A 16,162-nucleotide genomic window follows, 5' to 3' on the forward strand; every position below is an offset into this window, starting at 1 on the left:
CTAACTGACACTTTCGATACTTTTTTGGGGACCAATGACACCAATACAGTGATCAGTGCTACAAATATGCACTGTCACTGTACTAATGACGCTGGCAGGGGAGGGATTAACATCAGGGGGCGATCAAAGGGTTAAATGTGTGGCCAACATGTGTTCCTGTGTGTGTTGTTTTTTTACATCACCGCTGTCAGAAGCGAGCCCTGTGTTTTTTTTTACCTACACAGGGCTCTCTTCAGTAATGTCTGGATCCGATCGTCGGGGGGCAGCAGACGCTGATTGGTTGGTGCTGCAGCCAATCGCAGCCCAGCTGGGGAGGCGAGGGGGCACGGGCACTCTCTGTACCCCGCGCGCTGATAACATACTAGGTACGCGATCTGACGCAGAACGGCCTCCCTGCCTCAGTATATGTATGGTGGGTGGTCATAAAGCGGTTAAAGTAGAACTAAAGGGAAAACTTTTTTCTTTTGTTTGGATAGAATAGAGAGGGATTAGAAGATCTGTCAGGCTGCTGTCTGTGTTCCCATAAGACAGATTCACCAAGAGTGAATTAAAATCACAATTTTTTTGGTTATCACCAGAACAGGAACGGAGGAGAACACCTATCAGTAGGAAACACCAGGGATTTCCTCACTTTGGATGGATTTCCTCTCACTTCTTGATCTGACTATGGGACAGGAAGTGAAGGGAAATCTCCCCAATGGGACATGGATGGAAAAAAAAAAAATATGCCATAACCCTTCCTTACTTCCTTACTCTATCCAAAACAAACAAAAAAGTTTTACCTTATAGCGGTATTAAACGCAAAACCAAACATGTATTATACTGCAGCTTACCAATTCTTATGCCGTGTACACACGGTCGCATGTTCCGGCAGAAAAAAAATCAGATGGAATCATTCCATCGGATATTCCGATCGTGTGTGTGGGCTTCAGTGGACTTTTTTTTTTTTCAAAAATTCTGACGGACCTAGAAATAGAACATGTTTTAAATCTGTCCGACGGAATCAATTCCTATCAGGAAAACCGTTCGTCTGTATGCTGTTCCGACGGACCTAAAATGACGCAAGGGCATCTATTGGCTACTGGCTATTGAACTTTCTAGTCCCATCGTACGTGTTGTCCATCACCACATTCTAAACGTTTGGACTTTGGTGCAATCGTGTGTAGGCAAGTCCGTTTCAGCGGAACTCCGTCGGAAAAACCGTCAGAGTTTATTCTGATAGAAAAAATGATCGTGTGTACGCGGCATTAGATGTGATGGTTGCATTTGTTTTCTTTTTAGACTTTTTTTTCCCTTTATGTTTACTTGGTGATCCAGCCAGCAAGTCTGTTGTTTTTCAAAAGCACAAGCTCTCCAGCAGAATGCATGGATGAGACAAACCACTTAACACTGACAGGGGTGCTTTCAGTGATCAGCTTTTATTTATTCAGGTAAAACCTTCATTAGTGACGTGATCGTGGCTTCAGCCACTCACATCGCCGGAGACGTAGAGGGGAAGAAACCTAGAGGGGAAAATGTCAGCTCCCTCAGAGTTGACTGGGATGCAATGCGGGACCTTGTTCTAAGGTATTTCATAATGAGCTAGTATGGGGTGAATACTAGCTCATTATGCCTTTTGCTTTACAGTTTTTGTTTTTTTTCTGGGGGGGGGGGGGGGTTTGGTTTGCGGGTATGCAACTGCTTTTAAAGTCAGTAGCTACACTTTTTGTAGCTGCTGACTTTTAAGTGGGTGGAGCTCCGCTTTAACCACTTGAGCTCTGGAAGGTTTATCCCCCCTTCATGACCAGGGTTTTTTTTTTTTGCTATTCGGCACATTGCTACTTTAACTGGTAATTGCGCGGTCATGTAACACTGTACCTAAATTAATTTTATGACATTTTTTTCACACACACAGAGCTTTCTTTTGGTGGTATTTGATCACTTCTGTGTGTTTTTTTTTTTTATCATACAAACCAAAAAAGACCAATAATTAAAAAAAAATTAAAATAAAACAATACTTTTAACTTTGGCTATAAAATACATCCAATAAAAAATCGAATTTCTTCATAAATTGTTGCCAAAATGTATTCTGCTACATGTCTTTGATAAAAAAAATAAAAATAATAATAATTGAAATAAGTGCATACTGATGGGTTTGTGTGAAGGTTATATCGCCTACAAACTATGAGATATACACTGGAATTTTAATTATTTTTATGCTACTAATGGTGGTGATCAGCGACTTATAGTGGGACTTTGATAGAGCGGAGGACAACCTGACACTAACTAACATTGTGGGAGGGGGGGACCGGCTGCCAATGACATCACCAGTGGCACTAATACAGTGATGAGTGATAATACTACACACTGTCACTGTACTAATGACACTGGCTGGGAAGGGGTTAACATCTGGGGCAATGAAAGGGTTAACTGTGTGCCTAACAATGTGTAATGTGTGCTGCTTTTCTGAGATCTCAGCTTCTCATTCCTGCCTTATTCCCTCTCTATAGGGCTCTGTGTTGTTTGTCAACACAGAGCTCTGGGCTGTGATTGGACAATCAGCAGGTCCTGACTGTGAATCATTGGGCATGCACGTGCCCAAAACCCAGAAGTAGACAGAGACATGCTAGTATGTTGCTTTGCCTACACCGGCCGCTCGTCCGCGGTACATTGCGGGTTGGCGGTCAGGAAGTGGTTAAAGGAAAATTATGGGCGTTTTTTAATCACTTTCAGACCGGACCATTTTGCAGGTAAAGGACCAAGCCCCTTTTTGCGTTTCGTCGCTGCGTCGCTTTAACTGACAATTGCGCAGTCGTGCGACGTGTCTCCCAAAAAAAATTGACGTCCTTTTTTCCCCACAAATAGAGCTTTCTTTTGGTAGTATTTGATCACGCCTGTGTTTTTTATTTTTTGCACTATAATCAAAAATAGAACAACAATTTTGAGAAAAATGCAATATTTTTTACTTTTTGCTATAATAAAAATATATAAAAAAACATTTTTTTTCCTCATTTTAGGCCGATATGTATTCTTCTACATATTTTTTGTATTTATTGTATTTGATTACTGTAAAAATGTCACTGGCAGTGAAAGGTTTAACCACTAGGGGGCAGTGTAGGGATTAAGGGGTTAGGGGTAAGGGTTAAGTGTGTGTGTTCTTTTTACTGTAAGGGGCGTGGCTTGGCGTGTGACGTCACTGATTGTCGTTCCCTATGACGGATCAGTGACAGGTTCACTAGGAAGCACGGGGAGAGGTTTGTTTACACTTACCTCTCCCCGTTCTTCAGCTCTGTGACCCGATCGCAGGACATCAGTGGCGATCGGGTCCCGTGGCTACGGTCATGGAGCTCAGGACCGGGTCGCGAGTGCGCACGACCCACGGCCGAGCATTTAAAGGGCAACGTACCTGTACGTGCTTGTGCCTAACCATGCCATTCTGCCGACGTATATTGGCGTGAGGCGGTCCTTAAGTGGTTAAAAGACAAACATCCATTCTCGCCTCTCTGTTGCAACATAAGGTGTGATGTTACAGCTGCTCTCTTTCGGCTCTAGGCCCGAGTACTGAGCGATCACATGACCACTGATTGCTCAGAGTGGAGAGCAGTGACTGGCAGTTACTGCTCTTGGCTATATTCCTCTAGAGCTCTCAGTAGGGCAGGCACAACTGAATGCTGAAAGGTGGAGCCAGCTATCAATCAAGCAGCCAGGTAGACAGCATTGTCAGGATCCTTCCAGAGATCTGGGAGCAGCTCTGGCCCCACCAGCTGATAGCGGGAGCGATAGCTTGTCATCAGCTGTCTCTGGATGTTATTCACTGTAAATTCCTCCCTTGTGTAGATCAGCGTTTCTCAACCATTTTTTCAGTGAAGGCGCCCCAAAAGTATGTCCAACCTCGAGGCCCCCTCCACATGTGAATTATACATTGCTCATTTCAAGATAAGTTAGCATTCATTTGGTGATTAATGTTAATGGATCTCCTGATACTTTTATATTATCAAAGGAGAACTGGCCAGAAACAAAAAAAATAAAAAATATATATATATATATATATATGACCTACCACCAAAGAACAGCCGACAATAAAAGTACCACTGACTGGAACACTGCGACTAAAACTACCACTGACCTGAACATTGCCACTGACCCTAACACTGCCACTAAAACTACCACTGACCTTATCACTGCCACTAAAACTACCACTGACCTTATCACTGCCACTAACATTGCCACTGACCCTAACACTTCCACTAATATTCACCTGAACTTTGCCACTAAAACGACCACTGACGAGAACACTGCCACTAAAACGACCACTGACGAGAACACTGCCACTAAAACGACCACTGACCGGAACACTGTCACTAAAACTACCACTAACAGGAACACTGCCACTAAAACTACCACTGACGGGAACACTGCCACTAAAACTACCACTGACTTGAACACTGCCACTAAAACTACCACTGACTTGAACACTGCCACTAAAACTACCACTGACTGGAACAATGCCACTAAAACTGTCGCTAACACTGCCACTGACCCTTACATTGCCACCAAAAGTAACTTTGCCTCTAACCGTAACACTGCCACTAACCCTAACAATCCACTGACCCTTACACTGCTACTAACAATGCTACTAACCCTAACACTGCCACTTAAAAGTGCCCCTGACCCTAACAATCCACTGCCCTTAACACTGCCACTGACCCTAACAGTGACACTGACTCTACCAATTCACTGACCCTAACACTAACACTGTGGAGGACTGTAACAAAGTCCCGCCTCCTAGATAGAAGGAACACTGATCCAATGATACATTGAATCATTGTGACGTGTATCATAGGAGGCGGAATTTGTTACAGTTTCCGCCGGGATATTCAAATCTGTTTCAGAGCTCTGTGTGATCAGGCTGTTTTCCATGGGCACTGGTAAGGCTGTTTTCCATGGGCACTGGTAAGGCTGCATTTCATGGGCACTGGAAATTACTGTATTTAATTGGCTTTGGTAAAGCTGCAATTCATGGGCACTGGAAATGGCTGTATTCCATGGGCACCTGTAAGGCTGTATTCCATGGGCACTGGTAAGGCTGTATTCCATGGGCACCTGTAAGGCTGTATTCCATGGGCACTGGTAAGGCTGTATTCCATGGGCACTGCTAAGGCTGTATTCCATGGGCACCTGTAAGGCTGTATTCCATGGGCACTGGTAAGGCTGTATTCCATGGGCACTGGTAAGGCTGTATTCCATGGGCACTGGTAAGGCTGTATTCCATGGGCACTGGTAAGGCTGTTTTCCATGTGCACTGTTAAGGCTGCATTTAACCACTTCAGCCTCGGACCAATAAATACCTTAAGGACCAGAGGTCTTTTTCCAATTTTGCACTGCGCTGCTTTAACTGGTAATTGCGCGGTCATGCAATATTGCACCCAAACGAAATTTGCGTCCTTTTCTTCCCACAAATAGAGCTTTCTTTTGATGGTATTTGATTGCCTCTGCGATTTTTATTTTTTGCGATATAAATGGAAAAAGAGCGAAAATTTTGAAAAAAAATGATATTTTCTTCTTTTTGTTATAAGAAAAATCGAATAAACTAAATTTTAGTCATACATTGAGGGCAAAATTTATTCAGCCACATGTCTTTAGTAAAAAAAATGTCAATAAGCGTATATTTTTTGGTTTGCGCAAAAGTTATAGCGTCTACAAACTAGAGTACATTTTCTGGAATTTACACAGCTTTTAATTTATGACTGCCTATCTCATTTCTTGAGGTGCTAAAATGGCAGGGCAGTACAACCCCCCCCCCAAATGACCCCAATTTGGAAAGTAGACACCCCAAGGAAACTGCTGATGGGTATGTTGAGCCCATTGAATATTTATTTTTTTTATCCTAAGGGATTGAATAATGACTAAAAAAAATAAAAAATAAAAAATGTACAAAAAGTTGTCACTAAATGATATATTGCTCACACATGCCATGGTTATATGTGGAATTGCACCCCAAAATATATTCCGCTACTTCTCCCGAGTACGGGGATACCACATGTGTGGGACTTTTTGGGAGTATAGTCGCGCACGGCATCCCGAAAACCAATCACCACCTTCAGGATTTCTAAGGGTGCAAATTTTTGATTTTACCCCTCACTACCTATCACAGTTTCGAAGGCCATAAAAATCCAAAATAGCACAAAACCCCCCAAAATGACCCCATTTTGGAAAGTAGACACCCCAAGCTATTTACTGAGAGGCATGTTGAGTCCATGGAATATTTTATATTTTGCCACAAGTTGCGGGAATATTACAAACTTTTTTTTTTTTGCACAAAGTTGTCACTAAATGATATATTGCTCACACATGCTATGGGCATATGTGAAATGACACCCCAAAATACATTCTGCTGCTTCTCCTGAGTACGGGGATACCACATGTGTGGGACTTTTTGGGAGCCTAGCCGCGTACGGGACCCCGAAATCCAAGCACCGCCTTCAGGATTTCTAAGGGCATAATTTTTTTATTTTACTCCTCACTACCTATCACTACCTATCACAGTTTTGACGGCCATAAAATGCCAAGATGGCACAAAACCCCCCCAAATGACCCCATTTTGGAAAGTAGACACCCCAAGGAAACTGCTGATGGGTATGTTGAGCCCATTGAATATTTTTTTTTTTTGTCCTAAGGGATTGAATAATGACTAAAAAAAAAAAAAAAAAAAAAAATGTACAAAAAGTTGTCACTAAATGATATATTGCTCACACATGCCATGGTTATATGTGGAATTGCACCCCAAAATATATTCCGCTACTTCTCCCGAGTACGGGGATACCACATGTGTGGGACTTTTTGGGAGTATAGTCGCGCACGGCATCCCGAAAACCAATCACCACCTTCAGGATTTCTAAGGGTGCAAATTTTTGATTTTACCCCTCACTACCTATCACAGTTTCGAAGGCCATAAAAAGCCAAAATAGCACAAAACCCCCCAAAATGACCCCATTTTGGAAAGTAGACACCCCAAGCTATTTACTGAGAGGCATGTTGAGTCCATGGAATATTTTATATTTTGCCACAAGTTGCGGGAATATTACAAACTTTTTTTTTTTTGCACAAAGTTGTCACTAAATGATATATTGCTCACACATGCTATGGGCATATGTGAAATGACACCCCAAAATACATTCTGCTGCTTCTCCTGAGTACAGGGATACCACATGTGTGGGACTTTTTGGGAGCCTAGCCGCGTACGGGACCCCGAAATCCAAGCACCGCCTTCAGGATTTCTAAGGGCATAATTTTTTTATTTTACTCCTCACTACCTATCACTACCTATCACAGTTTTGACGGCCATAAAATGCCAAGATGGCACAAAACCCCCCCAAATGACCCCATTTTGGAAAGTAGACACCCCAAGGAAACTGCTGATGGGTATGTTGAGCCCATTGAATATTTATTTTTTTTGTCCTAAGGGATTGAATAATGACTAAAAAAAAAAAAAATGTACAAAAAGTTGTCACTAAATGATATATTGCTCACACATGCCATGGTTATATGTGGAATTGCACCCCAAAATATATTCAGCTACTTCTCCCGAGTATGGGGATACCACATGTGTGGGACTTTTTGGGAGTCTAGTCACGTACGGCACCCCGAAAACCAATCACCACCTTCAGGATTTCTAAGGGTGCAAAGGCCATAAAATGCCAAAATAGCACAAAACCCCCCCAAATTACCCCATTTTGGAAAGTAGACACCCCAAGCTATTTACTGAGAGTCATGTTGTCTGAACGAAAAAAAAGAGATTGATCGGTGGGTATGCCCACCATTAGATACCTCCCTTCATCCACCCACTTCTAATGATGGACATACATGCACCATTTATATATGCCGAAGCATGGGGGCATCCTGCCGCAAAAAAGTTATGCCGCGTACATACGTTCAAACTTTTCCATGGGCAAGCCCCCTGTCGGAATTTTGACCGTATGTACGCGGCATTAGGAGCAAAATCACTCCTCCACCCCTTATGCCCCCATGCTTCGGCATATATGCTCTTTTTTAACTGTGGTGGTGAAATCACCGCCTACAGCACTGGAGTCACGGCTTTATGTATCGTGGGAGCAAACGCTGTTGCTGTCAAGATAAATAAATCCGTGCTGCAGCTGAATGGCGTACCTGCTAAGCAAATTATGGTTAACGTTAAAACAAAGTAACATCCCAGTAAAACCTTACCATACCATACCTGCAAAGCAATTGCCAAAAAAAACAGTAAAAAATAAAACATTTTTTAACACAACCTGTGCCTAAAATATATATATGCCGAAGCATGGGGGCATCCTCCCGCAAAAAAGTTATGCTGCGTACATACGTTCAAACTTTTCCACGGGCAAGCCCTCCGTCGGAATTTTGACCGTATGTACGCGGCATTAGGAGCAAAATCGCTCCTCCACCCCTTATGCCCCCATGCTTCGGCATATATGCTCTTTTTTAACTGTGGTGGTGAAATCACCTCCTACAGCACTGGAGTCGCAGCTTTATGTATCGTGGGAGCAAACGCTGTTGCTGTCAAGATAAATAAATCCACGCTGCAGCTGAATGGCGTACCTGAAAACATGAAAAATGGTTAACAATAACACAGTAAACAGTAAAGTATAAAAAATTTGAGAGAAGAGAGAGAGAGAGAGAGAGAGAGAGAGAGGACAATAAAACGACAACTATTTTTGGTTTTTATATTTTATATATTTTTTGGTTTTTTTATTTTACTTTATTTTTTTTTTTTTTTTTATACACTTTTTTTTGAACTGTAAACTGTAACTGTAACGGTTCGGGTCTCTCAAAATGCGATGGCATCTTGGGAGACCCTGTGTAAGTGTGCCTAGCCTGTGAAATGCTGTACCCTACGCTAATACTTCACTAGTGAATGGTAGCGTTCAAAACACTCACCCTGACAAAGACCAGGATTGCCAGGACAGCGTGGACAATAAGAACGGGTGTCACGCCTATATCCGCGCTTGCTACAGACACGACATCTTTTTTGGGGGGCTCGTTGGGTAGGGGTACTCGGGAGGACATAAGAATAATGCCTCTCATACAGCCGGCTTACTGCATTTGGTTGGGAATGGTGAGGTACAGAACCGTCTGGAAACAGAAGCTCTGTGACAACCTCTCTTTGGAAGAAAAGAAAGGTTAATGTTCCGCCTGAAGCTTGGTATAGCACAAAAGCATTCAGCAAAGCCAATTGAAATAAGTAAGCAGACACTTTTTTGTACCAGCGTCTGGTCTTACGGGAAGTTAGATACGGCGCTAACATCTGGTCATTGAGGTCCACCCCTCCCATATTTTTGTTATATTCGTGGACACAGAGGGGTTTCTCCACAATACCAGTCGCCGTAGAAATTTGGACCGTCGTGTCTGCATGAAGGGAGGTAAGAACGAAAACATTCTTATTATGCCTCCACTTCATAGCGAGCAAATTATTACACCGATAGCAGGCTCTCTCCCCCAGCCTAAGACGGGAATCTACAAGCCGCTGGGGAAAGCCCCGGCGATTAGGTCGCACGGTGCCACATGCTCCAATCTGATTATCAAATAAATGACTAAACAGTGGCACGCTGGTGTAATAGTTGTCCACGTACAAGTGGTACCCCTTTCCGAATAAGGGTGACACCAATTTCCACACTATCTTGCCAGCGCTTCCTATGTAATCAGGGCAGTTCTCCGGCTCTACGTAACTATCTTTACCCTCATAAACCATAAAGCTCCATGCATAGCCTGTGGCCCTGTCACAGCACTTATAGAGCTTGACCCCGTACCTGGTACGCTTGTTGGGAATGTACTGTTTGAATGACAAGCGACCAGTAAACTTAACCAGGGACTCATCAACGCAGACAACTTTTTGGGGAATAAACAAGTCTGCAAAACGTTGGTTGAAGTGGTTTATGAGGGGCCGAATTTTGTAGAGCCGATCGTATTCAGGGTCTCCACGTGGACGACAAAGTTCATTGTCACTGAAGTGCAAGAACCGCAAGATCTGCTCGTATCGTGCCCTGGGCATGGAGTTAGAGAACAGGGGCATGTGGTCAGCCGGATGCGTGGACCAATAAGCCCGCATCCGCATAAATTTGTGTGTGCCCATGTTGAGGGAAAGGCCCAAAAACGTCTTAAATTCGGAAACCGTAACTGGTTTCCAATCTCTGGCAAGAGACGGCAACTGGGGATTAGCGGCGATGCGTTGACCAGCATATAAATTGGTTTGGTCCACAATAGATCTATAGAGATCTTCCGTGAGATACAGAGAATAAAAATCGAGTGGCGTAAAATCATCTGTATCCACCTGAATACCGGGTTGGGCAGTGAATGGGGGAAGTACGGGTTCTGCAGAAGTGGTGGGCACCCAATTGGGATAGGCGAATTCTGCAGGAAGGGCACTATGGGTACGACGGGCCTGTCTTTGTCTTCTTCTTCTTGGTGGCAGCGGGACACTACTTGTGCTTGCCACCTCGCCAGCTTGAAGTGCACTTATGGGACTCGCCACGTCACCACGTGATACTGCAGTGCTGGATGTACGTCCAGGGTGTACTAGGCCGCTGGTGCTTGCCAGTTCACCAAAAGGATGAGCGGCGCTAGTACTGGCTCTATACTCCATACGAGGGACTTGCGGTTCCTGCACCTCAACAACATCAGAAAATCGGGGTCGGGTACGCCTGACAATAGCAGGGACCTCTTCTTCGTCGTCAGAGCTATCTGACATGGAGGCGCTGTCCTCTACAGGTTCGTATTCTGAGCCTGATTCTGACAGATCAGTGTCTTCCTCTTCACTATCTGTCATGCTCAGAAACGTGTAGGCCTCTTCACTAGTGTACCTTCGCTTTGCCATTTTGGGCTCTAAATTTAGGGGTACAGTAGTGAGACTCACAGGTAAAAAAGCACCTAGCCTGTCAGCGACTGTATAAAACGCTACCAAAAAAAACTGTTAGCGATCGCAGGGATCAGGCCTGACTCTGCGAACGCTGCAGTTATGTGTGTTGTGTTTTGTAAGTGACAGTGATCGATCGATACTGCACTTGGGTGGGCTGGGCTGGGCTGGGCTGGGCAGAGGGGCAAAACACAGGTGCTAGCAGGTATCTGGACTGATCCTGCTAACAATGCGTTTTTTTAGAACCCTAAATTGCTGGGCACGCTAGTATAGATCTGATCAGATCAGATATTGATCTGTTCGGATACTATACCACTAAGGGAGGTGTATGCTTTGCGCGTGTGTGTTAGCGGTGCTGGCACTAACCTAGCACTGCCTGGGGCGACGCAGACCCTTTCTGACCCTAAAACCAAATTTATATCACCCGCCGGGTGATCAGGGGGTTAAACCTTTATTAGGTAATAAATGGCGGGTGCCCTGATGCTATAAAAAGCGAACTACCAAACCAGCGTCACCCGTAACACTTATACGGTGATCACTGGTGAAAGGGTTAACTAAGGGCAATCAGGGGTTAAAACCTTTATTGGGTATTTATATGGGGGTACCTGAAGCTTTATAAAAAGCTGACGGGGAACCTAAATAACTAAATAACTAACTGGCTAACCAGCGTCACCAGTGACACTTATGCAGCGATCGCTGGTGAAAGGGTTAACTCTAGGGGCAATCAAAGGGTTAAAACCTTTATTAGGTTATATATCGGGGTACCTAACGGTATAAAAACCTGGCGTTGAACCTAAAAAAAAACTAGCTTCCTAGCGGGACCAGTGACACTATTGCAGCGATCAGAAAAACGATCGCTTAGTGACACTGGTAAAAGAGGGTGAAAGGGTTAACTGGGAGGGCAATCAAGGGGTTAAACCTTTATTAGGGGGGGGTAGGGGGCTACCCTGGACCTAAAGGGGCCTAACACTAGCTGCCCTGACACTTTTTACAGTCACAACTGACACTAAATGTAGTGATCAATAAATAAATGAACACTGCATTAGTGACACTGTGACTGGGGGGGGGCGGGGGGCCGATCGGGGGGTGACTGGGGTGAAATGTGTGCCTGTGTGTACCTATGTGTCAGTGGACTGTTGGTGCACTTACTTGCGTCTTCACTCCTCGCTGTCCGGTTCAAAAAGACCGCCACGAGGAGTGTGACATCACTTCCTCCTCCTGTGTTTACATTTTCACAGGGGAGGAAGTTCGTCACTGGCCAGGAGCGATCGAGAGGGGATGGGCGGAAACCAACGGCCATCCCCTCATCGCCGATCGCTCCGGCACCGAAAGGGACCGCCGTATCTAGCGGGAGGGGGTCCGATCGGACCCCCCACCCGCTAGAAGGCATTCACGTACATTTACGTGATTATGCCTGCCTGTGCCATTGTGTTGACGTACATTGGCAATACGGCGGTCCTGAAGTGGTTAATTTGCACTGATAAGGCTGCATTTAATAGTCACTGATAAGGCTGCATTTAATTTGCACTGGTAAGGCTGCATTTAATAGTCACTGATAAGGCTTCATTTAATTTGCACTGGTAAGGCTGCATTTAATAGTCACTGATAAGGCTGCATTTAATTTGCACTGGTAAGGCTGTATTTAATTGTCACTGATAAGGCTGCATTTAATTGTCACTGGTAAGGCTGCATTTAATAGTCACTGATAAGGCTGCATTTAATTTGCACTGGTAAGGCTGCATTTAATTGTCACTGATAAGGCTGCATTTAATTGTCACTGATAAGGCTGCATTTAATTGTCACTGATAAGGCTGCATTTAATTGTCACTGGTAAGGCTGTATTTAACTGGCACTGGTAAGGCTGTATTTAACTGGCACTGGCAGGCACCTCCCTGAATTGAGTTTTTGCAGGTTGGGATGTCTGCTACCATGCCCCAGATAAACTGTATGCACTGCCACGTAATAATTTCGTTGACATGTAATGCACCAAAATAAGATGTCACGTGCTCTCGTTTTCATTCCTCCACACCTGACAATCCTAGTTTTTCTGGTGCCGTGTCTTTGGCATTCCATGCTGTTAGAAACATTGGATGTCTTTGCCTCCTGCAGTGACGTGGGGTAAGTGGAAGGGACTATGGCAAACACTCATCTGCACATCCATAGGTGCTGAATGTCAATGACTGGAATGGCAATGATGGAACAGAAGGAAGATAGGTGACTCAGCCTCTATTGGCATCATTCAACCTGAGAGACTGAGGACACCTAGTGTCAGAAAGGAATTACTACAGGGAATAGGAGGCAAGTATTGCAGTTTGAAAACCTGCTGGGGACCCCTTAAAAAAAAGTTTGCAGCTGGATTTTACATTGAAACCCCAGACAGATTATAAATGGGCAGCAGTCTCTGGCTCCCAGCACTTGTCTGACATAACCCCCCTCCACAAGTCCTTCCGCATTCCTTTTGCAGGTATTTGCTTCAGTCAGGTACCGGGAGCCAGAAACAGGTGCCAGCCGTCTCCCTGCCAGCTGTTATTGGGCAGCCATGAACCAAGGAAAGGGTGAGGGGGGAGTGTGGGTGCTCTGTCTGACATGGCAGCTAGCATTATAAGGCACCTAAGAAGATAGGACAAAGTACTGCATGTGCTACATGTCCCATCAGCAACGTAAAAAACTAAAAATAAAATTATACTTCTTTAACCACTTTCAGACCGGACCAATTTGCTGGTCAAAGACCAGACCACTTTTTGCGATTCGGCACTGCGTCGCTTTAACTGACAATTGCGCGGTCGTGCGACATGGCTCCCAAACAAAATTGACGTCCTTTTTTTCCCACAAATAGAGCTTTCTTTTGGTGGTATTTGATCACCTCTGCGGTTTTTATTTTTTGCGCTATAAACAAAAATAGAGCGACAATTTTGAAAAAAACGCATTATTTTTTACTTTTTGTTATAATAAATATCCCCCAAAAATATATAAAAAAACATTTTTTCCCCTCAATTTAGGCCGATACGTATTCTTCTACATATTTTTGGTAAAAAAAATCGCAATAAGCGATTATTGATTGGTTTGCGCAAAAGTTATAGCGTTTACAAAATAGGGATAGTTTTATAGCATTTTTATTAATAATTTTTTATTATTTTTTTTTTTACTAGTAATGGCGGCGATCAGCGATTTTTATTGTGACTGCGACATTGTCGGGGACCCATCGGACATTTTTGAAACATTTTTGGGACCATTGTCATTTATACAGTAATCACTGCTATATAAATGCAGTGATTCCTGTGTAAATGACACTGGCAGTGAAAGGGTTAACCAGTGGGTGGCAGTGTAGGGGTTAAGTGTTCCTAGGGGTGTGTTACTAACTGTGGGGGGGTTGGGCTTTCATTTAGTGTACACTGATCTCTGCTCCAATCACATGGAGCAGAGATCAAAGTCACTAGTTGCTAGGCAGAATGGGAAAATGTTGTTTATACAGCATTTCCTCCATTCGGCCGCTCCGTGAGACGATCGCGGGGATGCCCGCGGCGATCGAGTCCGCGGGTCCCGCGACCGGACTCACGGGGGTCCCGACCAGCGCGGGAGCGCGCCGCCGGCGGCGCGCTCCCGATGGCACGGCGGCAACGAATATTGGACGTACATGTAAAAGTATCGGGACACCTGCCTTTAGACACACATGAACTTTAATGGCATCCCAGTCTTAGTCCGTATTGTTCAATATTGAGTTGGCCCTTTGTAGCTATAACAGCTTCAACTCTTCTGGGAAGGCCATCCACAAGGTTTAGGAGGGTGTCTATGGGAATGTTTGACTATTCTTCCAGAAGAGCATTTGTGAGCATTTGTGAGGTCATGCACTGATGTTGGACAAGAAGGCCTGGCTCACAGTCTGCGCTCTAATTCATCCCAAAGATGTTCTATGGGGTTGAGGTCAGGACTCTGTGCAGGCCAGTCAAGTTCCTCCATCCCAAACTTGCTCATCCATGTCTCTATGAACCTTGCTTTATGCACTGGTCCCGATCATTTGGTGGAGGGGGGATTATGATGTGGGGGTTGTTTTTCAGGGGTTGGGCTTGGCCCTCTTAGTTCCAGTGAAGGGAACTCTTAAGGCGTCAGCATACCAAGACATTTTGGACAATTTTCATGCTCCCAACTTTGTGTGAACAGTTTGGGGACGGCCCCTTCCTGTTCCAACATGACTGCCCACCAGTGTACAAAGCAAGGTCCATAAAGACAGGGGTGAGTGAGTTTGGAGTGGAGGAACTTGACTGGCCTGCACAGAGTCTTGACATCAACCCAATAGAACACCTTAGGAATGAATTACAGCAGAGACTGCGAGCCAGGCCTTCTCATCCAGCTTCAGTGCCTGACCTCACAAATGCTCTTCTGGAAGAATGGTCAAACATTCCCATAGACACATCTCCTAAACCTTGTGGACGGCCTTCCCAGAAGAGGTGAAGCTGTTATAGCTGCAAAGGGTGGGCCAACTCAGTATTGAACCCTCCGGACTAAGACCGGGATGCCATTTATACCCCTTTCACACTGAAGTGTTTTTCAGGTGCTTTTGGGCTAACAATAGCAACTGAGAAACACCTCCCCTGCAGTCTCAGTGTGAGAGCCCGAGTGCTTTCACACCGAGGCGATGCGCTGGCAGAACATTAAAAAAAGTCCTGCAAGCAGCATCTTTGGAGCGGTGTATACACCCCTCCTCCACCGATTCTGCCCATTGAAATGAATGAGCTCCACTGCCGAAGCACCTGCAAAGTGCTTTGGCAGCGGCGCTAAAATGACGGTAAAACACCGCTAAAACTAGCGGCGTATTACCACTATTGCCCGTCACAGTGTAAAAGCAGCCTAAAGTTTATGTGCGTGTAACATAGTATATGTACGGCTTATGCTGCGTACACACGATTGGAAATTCTGCCAGCAAAAGTCAGATGAGAGCTTTTGGTCGGAAAATGACTTTTGCTGGCGGAATTCCAGCCAGCAAAAGATTGAGAGCAGGCTCTCAATTTTTCGGTTGGAAAAAGTTTTGATCGGAAATTCCGATCGTCTGTTCCAATTCCGATGCGCAAAATTCCTAAGAATGCACGGAAATAATTTGACGCATGCTCGGAAACAATTAGACACATGCTCGGAAGCATTGAATTTAATTTTCTCGGCTCATCGTAGTGTTGTACGTCACCGCTTTCTTGACGGTCGAAAGTTCAGAGAACTTTTGTGTGATCGTGTGTATGCAAGCCAAGCCAAACTACTTTGGTCTGACTTTCATGCAACTTGAGGGCT

General features: G+C 44.6%; 1 pseudogene; it reads left to right on the plus strand.

Annotated features, from left to right (window-relative positions):
- Positions 1 to 16,162, plus strand: part of LOC143933333 (uncharacterized) — a 34,914-nt pseudogene that overhangs the window by 2,205 nt on the left and 16,547 nt on the right.

Source organism: Lithobates pipiens, unplaced genomic scaffold (genome assembly GCF_037356315.1).
Source record: "Lithobates pipiens isolate NorthernLeopardFrog02 unplaced genomic scaffold, aLitPip1_a1.2 Scaffold_27, whole genome shotgun sequence".
NCBI lineage: Eukaryota > Metazoa > Chordata > Amphibia > Anura > Ranidae > Lithobates > Lithobates pipiens.